This window comes from Sinocyclocheilus rhinocerous, unplaced genomic scaffold, assembly GCF_001515625.1.
Source record: "Sinocyclocheilus rhinocerous isolate Xijiao unplaced genomic scaffold, SAMN03320098_v1.1 scaffold1351, whole genome shotgun sequence".
In the NCBI taxonomy this organism is placed as follows: domain Eukaryota; kingdom Metazoa; phylum Chordata; class Actinopteri; order Cypriniformes; family Cyprinidae; genus Sinocyclocheilus; species Sinocyclocheilus rhinocerous.
Window position 1 is genome coordinate 435,271 of NW_015654494.1, and position 7,093 is coordinate 442,363.

The 7,093-nt window shown below is 32.1% G+C and overlaps 1 long non-coding RNA gene across 1 annotated transcript in view; it reads left to right on the forward strand.

Moving 5' to 3' along the window:
- LOC107717166 (uncharacterized) overlaps window positions 1-7,093 on the forward strand; it is an 87,019-nt gene that overhangs the window by 75,145 nt on the left and 4,781 nt on the right. The window contains exon 2 of the long non-coding RNA XR_001637291.1: window positions 6,827-6,989. This is a non-coding gene — a long non-coding RNA (uncharacterized LOC107717166). The remainder of the gene's footprint in view (window positions 1-6,826; window positions 6,990-7,093) is intronic.

The window sequence follows — 7,093 nt, forward strand, 5'->3', positions numbered from 1 at the left end:
TATATATATATATATATATATATATATATAAAGTTACTATAGTGAAACCATGGTCACCACACATTAACCATGGTTTTGCTACATTAACCATAGTTTACCCATCGTATTTGTAGTAAAACTGTGGTTATACAAATGGTAACCAGTACACCAAAAAAAAAACAGTTACTGCTCTTTTACTATAATAAAACCATGGTTAATTTTTTGTAAGGGATTTTTTTTAGCTTGATGCTAGGTTTGCTCTGAACGTTTTTAGCACATTGCTATGCGTTCAAGATGTTTAGATTGGATTTTAGTACATTGCTACATAGTTGTGAAAGTATTTTTTGTGTGTTTAAGCATGTTTTTAAGCATTTTAGCATGTTGAATAGTTGCGAAGGTATTTTTCGTGTTTTTGGCATGTTGATTGGACATTTTTAATAGATTTAGCGCATTGCTAGATTTTAGCATTATTTCTCTCTCATGGGATGAAGAGGGTTTAGTAATATTTTAGCATTGCTACATAGTTGTGAAGGTATTTTTGGAGGGTTTTTTAGCATGTTTTAGCATGTTGAATATTTGCGAAGGTATTTTGGCGTTTTTAGCATATTTTAGCATTCTACCATGTTGAATAGTTGCAAAGGTATTTTTGGGGTTTTGTTTTTTGTTTTTTTACGTTTTAGTATTTTAGCATGTTAAATAGTTGTGAAGGTATTTTCAGTGTGTCTTTTTTAGCAGTTTTTTTTAGCATTTTATCATGTTGAATAAAGGTATTTGTGTTCTTTAGCATGTTTTACATGTTAAATAGTTGTGAAGGTTTTTTTTTTTTTTTAGCATTATAGCATGTGGAATAGTTGCGAAGGTATTTTTCGTGTTTTTGGCATGTTGATTGGACATTTTTAATAGATTTAGCGCATTGCTAGATTTTAGCATTATTTCTCTCTCATGGGATGAAGAGAGCATGTTGAATAGTTGTGAAGGTGTTTTTAGCATGTTTTAGCATGTGGAATAGTTTCAAAGGTATTTTTTGGTGGGTTTTTTTTTAGCATATTTTTGCATGTTGAATAGTTGTGAAGGTATTTTTGGTAGTTCTTTAATGTATTGGCTTTTGCTGTGTGTTACGTTCCCAGTTAGTTTAGGGTTAGAGGAACGGGTAACAGAATAAAAAGGTGATGTGTGGAGGCAGCAAAGTTCAATTCCCAACCCCAGAGCTTTAACAAAGGCCACGAATCTCGATATCAAAACAACTTCAAGAGGGGGCAAGGCCAAAACAACAAACATAAACCCTCTAACTATTTGGGAGAAACTAACTAAGCTAGACAAAGAAAAGAAAAATACAATAGAAAATAAACTACCTCCCTAACTAGCATAAACAAGAGAAAAACAAGATAAAGAAAATGGCACCCACCTCTCTACTAACACATTCCCAATAAATTAACAATGTAAGTTTAATAGGTAACAAAAAAAAATAAGAGCAATAGGAACAAACAAATAGTAACTTCCAAAACAAACCAGGTTTCTTGTCGTAGGCATCAATTACCACAAGAGTGTTAACACAATAACACTGTAAAGAAATCATTCAACAAAGTATTAACCAAAACTAATCAAGCTTTTTGGATTGAGAATAGAAGCCTCACGACGCAGCCTCCACACACACCTTGTGCTGTGCAATGGTGCTGCTTAAATCCTCATGGCTTCCCCTCCTCCTGCAATCACGTCGGATCACCAATCATTGGAATCAGGTGGCAGCCATTATCTCCTGCTTATAGGAAGTAAAAGGGATAGAGAGAGAAACAGGGAGAGAAAAAACGAATAAAATAAAAAACGTCCTTGGACGTAACACTGTGTTTTAACATTGCTACGTAGTTGTGAAAGTATTTTGGTGTGTTTTTTTTAGCATGTTGAATAGCTGTGAAGGTATTTTTGATGGGGGTTTTTTTAGCACGTTTTAGCATGTTGAATAGTTGCGAAGGTATTTTTGATTGGGTTTTTTTAGCATGTTGAATGGACATTTTAGTGAATGGCTGTATCTTAGGATGTTTCTAGGTTGTTCTGAATGTTTGTTAGCATTTTGCTATGAATATAAAGTGATGGGACTGGCTTTTAGCACATTGCTGAATGGTTTTGAAGGTGTTTTAAGTGTTTTATAACATTTTGGTGGTCATTTTTAATAGTTTTAACGCATGTTTGGACAAATTTTTAGGGCATTTCTGCGCATTTTTGTTTTAGCGTATGGCTAATTTTTGACTTATTTTTATTACATTGCTGCATGGCTGTGAATGTGTTTTTTGCACATTACTATGTGGTTGCTAGCATGTTTAGAATGGTCTTTAGCACGTTGTTGTACTATTGAGGTGTTTAAATAGTTTTGTAGCTCATTTTGGCATGTTTGCTGTGTTTTTTAGCATATTATTAAGCATTGTGGTTGATTGCAAAGATTGCAGTTTGCCAACCTTTTGGTGAAAATTTGAAGAGTCATAAGAAAGGAGAACCAGTGCATCTTCTCGCAGTAAACACTAAAATCCAATTTAACATTTTTTTTTTTATTGCAAGCTTAAATATTTATTCAAATGCATGCACTTTTTATTACATGTATAAGTAATCGTTTGGCATAATGTGTACTAGTGTGCATTCATTGAAAAAAAAAACATTAATTTGAATAAAAATAAAAATGTGCTGGTCAGTGATTCTTGGTTCAAAAGTTGGCAAGGTCTGCTTTCATTTAACATTCATAATTTATTGCTTTTTCACACTTAACATGATCCATCAAGCGTAACATCCATCCATTGAATAAATTAGACAGAAAACTTATGAACTGGAGAGAAAAATAAAAATATAATATGGCTGAATCCTGAGCAGGACAGAACTGTACTAACACGTTTCTCTGCTTCATTTTATAGTTTATTTAGCTTGAAATGAAACATTGCTGTTTAAATACTCTCTTTCTGATAGTATGATTCAAGTTTTTCAGAAACGTATCGTAAAAATCGTCGTTTTGAGCCAAATCTGCGGTGGTTTCATGCAGTGACTCTGGCCTGTGATGTAAGACTAGTGTTGGGTACCGTTCACATTTTAACCGGTACGGTACCGGTATCGGTACCTGAATTTCGGTGCCAGTATCCAACGGTACCTTTTTTCGGTACTTTACTCTCTGTGTAATTACAAAAACATTTATTTCAGTGAAAAAATAAGTCCAAAAGTCTCAATTTCAACATTTTGAACAATAGGGCCCTACAAACTTTTTCTTTCTTTCTTTCTTCCAGAAATTCTTGTTTTAATATTTCTGAAAATCAAATGAAGGCATTAAACATTTATTTTAAATCAAATGAAAATTAAACCCTTTTATTTTGGTTTATTTAGGTTTACTGTTGAAATTAATACATGGAAGAAAAATTGTGTGAAAATTCTTTTAAAACATTTTTTAATAGGCTAATAATTGTGTTATTTTTTTCTACAATTAAGTGATTAATCTGGTTGTAATATTTATTTTTATCATTTAATTGTTTTATTTAAATTTGATAGAAAATGGAATATTTAAAGATGTACATTATACTGTACAAAAGTAATACAAGAGTAATATATTTCTGTGTAGTACCGACGCAATTCGGTCGGTACCCTTAAAAGTACCGAGTTCGGTACCCAACCCTATGTAAGACGACACGCCGCTGGCTTTGAGGTTGCAGACGGGTTAAGCTGAACCTCTAGAGAGGCGCTTTTGCTGTGTCTCGAACCTGATGATGACGAGGCACTTCTGTCAGGTCGCACTCACTGGATTTGTGTTGAAACTCTTCGAATTCACGGGCGGCTGATCAAAGTGGCGCCGGCGCTCCGATGAGACTCTTCGCTGACTTTCATCTCCACGCCGGGGTCTTTTTTGTTTTGGCTTGTCATTTCACAATGTTGCTTTCAAAGAAAAATCATCATTATTTATCACAGGAACCTTTCTGGTTTGTTTTGACTAGAGAATAATGACAGCACCGTGGCAATAATTTATTCGGTTTTTCAATCCGACTCGCGTGTCTGTGGCCCGTTGCGATTCGTTTGGTAATTCAGACAGAGCAACAATTACAGCGGATCTCAGATAAAGTTTGGCCCAACTCTTGAAATATGAAGCGCTTTGGAGTAGTTTTAGTATACACTCACAATACATGCCAGTTTTAGAAAGAAAAAGTACATGAAGAGTTTAAGTCGACTACATTAGCCATCAAACTGGATGAAACTTTAGATGAAACATCAAGCTTTTGCTGTTTGTTGTTTTATTTTATTTCACTATAGCTTTTTAATTGTTTTTATTTTTATGCTTAATTTATTCATTATTTAAATTGTTTTAGATTTTTATTTATTGTTTTTTATTATTATTATTATCATTATTATTATTTTGTAATTTGTTTAATTTGTTCTTGGATATTTTTGTATATTTTTGTATAGTCATTATTCTGTTTTTAGATTTTTTTTTTATTATTTTTTTTTAAATTATTGTAAAGATTTTTATGTAATAATGATCGTTTTATTTAATTTTAAAAACATATTAATTTTTTTTATAAATTTTTATATAAATAGATACTTTATAAATTGTATATTTTATAAATAAATAAGTAAATATTTATAAATATTATAATATAAATAAATATTTTATAAGTATGTTATACATTTTAATGCATTAGTGGTGTTTGGACTGGCTTTTAGTGCATTGCTGCATGGTTGTAAAGGTGTTTTCTAGTGGTTTTTAGCATGTTCTTATGTGCTAAAGTGTTCTGATCGCTTTTATTGCATTGCTCTACATTAGCGAGGGTCTTCTGAGCAGTTGCTTCCTGGTTTTGAGGTGAAAAGCCTCTGAGAAGCTGATCTACAGCTGCAAATCACCGGCCAATACATGCATTACAGAAATCACATCCTACAGACTCTACATGAGGGCTGTTATGGGCTTAACGTGTGCAGCTAAATATTTTCTGGATTATCCTCATTACAGCCTGATCAGTCCTCCGTAGCAATCAACGCTTCACTGTTTCATCCGCATATCGCTACCGTGGAGCTCACAGGCTTTCAGACTCTCCAGAACACGCTGTTACACTGCGTTTATTTATCTGTGTTGTGCATTGTGCGACTTAAAAGAGCTTAAAAGAAAGAACATTATTGGAATGTGCGATAGAGCTGGAAAATATTAATATTTTTCTGCCGTAAGACAATATTTGATATGCATCTCAATTTTAATTACTTTTTTTGTTGTTGCTGTTGCATTCAAAGAACCATCATTTCAACCAAACCAAGAAGATTCACAAGGTTTAGAGCAAGTAGTAAACTGCAGTCAAAATCTAAGTAAAAAATATTATTTTTAAAGTATATTTATTAAAATATTAATATTTTTTTTGCTAAAATGTTATTTGTAAACTTTGTTTATAAAATATTATTTATATATTTTTATTTATAAATATTTTTCAGCTATATAATGTTATTGTTAATGTGATTTGTTTTTATTCATATAAATATTATTTTTAAACTTTATATTTATAAAAAATATTTTCAAACATATAGATGATAATAAATTAAAATAAATATTAAAAACCAGAAATGATTCGCACAATTGATGAACTGAATCAGTTAAGTAAACCGACTCACTGATTCACTGAACCAGCTAACTGACTAACAGAATCAATTCACTGATTCACTTTGTTGATTTGCTGAATCACTAAATCGACTCATTGGTTCACTGAATTGACTCACTGATTCACTCTATCAATTCAACAACTTGCTGAATTGGACCATTTGAACTTTTTTGGCCTTTTTTTTTTTTTTTGCTGCTGATGCTTATTGAAATGCCTCTGTGTTGTTTTTGTTTGCAGTCTCCTGCTTCTTCTGTCAGCTTTTTCCAGTGTCCTGTCCCAGAAAGGGCGAATTTCCTTGGATATCCGCTCACAGATTGTGGTTCAGTGCTTTTACTCACTGATATCACACCACATGATGAAAACAGGTGCTGCTGCTCTATAAATATGTGTGTTCTTGCAGGCAGAGGAGGAGGAGGAGGAGGAGGAGGAGGATGAAGTATTTATAAAAAATATTTTCAAACATTATTTTTTATAATATTTGTTTTTAAATTATAGGATCATTTAAAAATGCTATTTATATATTTTTATTTATAATAATACTTTTAACCTTTACATTTATAAAAATATTATTTGTGATTTATTTAAACTGTGCTTTTTATATTATTTATTTTTAAATACAAGAAATATTTGTAGCTTTATATTTATTAAATAACTATTTATATATTTATAAAACTTTATAAAAAATTATTTATTTAAAAATTATAAAAATATTATTTGTATAATTTATATTTATTTATAAAAATAGTATTATTTTTTAACTCCAGTAATTAATATAGATGATAATAAATTAAAATAAATATTAAAAACCAGAAATGATTCGCACAATTGATGAACTGAATCAGTTAAGTAAACCGACTCACTGATTCACTGAACCAGCTAACTGACTAACAGAATCAATTCACTGATTCACTTTGTTGATTTGCTGAATCACTAAATCGACTCATTGGTTCACTGAATTGACTCACTGATTCACTCTATCAATTCAACAACTTGCTGAATTGGACCATTTGAACTTTTTTGGCCTTTTTTTTTTTTTTTGCTGCTGATGCTTATTGAAATGCCTCTGTGTTGTTTTTGTTTGCAGTCTCCTGCTTCTTCTGTCAGCTTTTTCCAGTGTCCTGTCCCAGAAAGGGCGAATTTCCTTGGATATCCGCTCACAGATTGTGGTTCAGTGCTTTTACTCACTGATATCACACCACATGATGAAAACAGGTGCTGCTGCTCTATAAATATGTGTGTTCTTGCAGGCAGAGGAGGAGGAGGAGGAGGAGGAGGAGGATGAAGACGAGCAGCATTAGTCACTCTGTCAGCTGTAGATCCATGGATAAAGAGCCAAACCCTGACCGAAATACTTCCGAACCACAGTCACTCACTCACTGATGCGGCGACCGGTCACATCAGGATAACGGGGTGAAAACCTGATAATTGCTTTATTTAAAAAAATTAAAGTATGTGTGTATATGTATGTGTGTGTGTTTATATACTGTGTATATATATATATATATATATATATA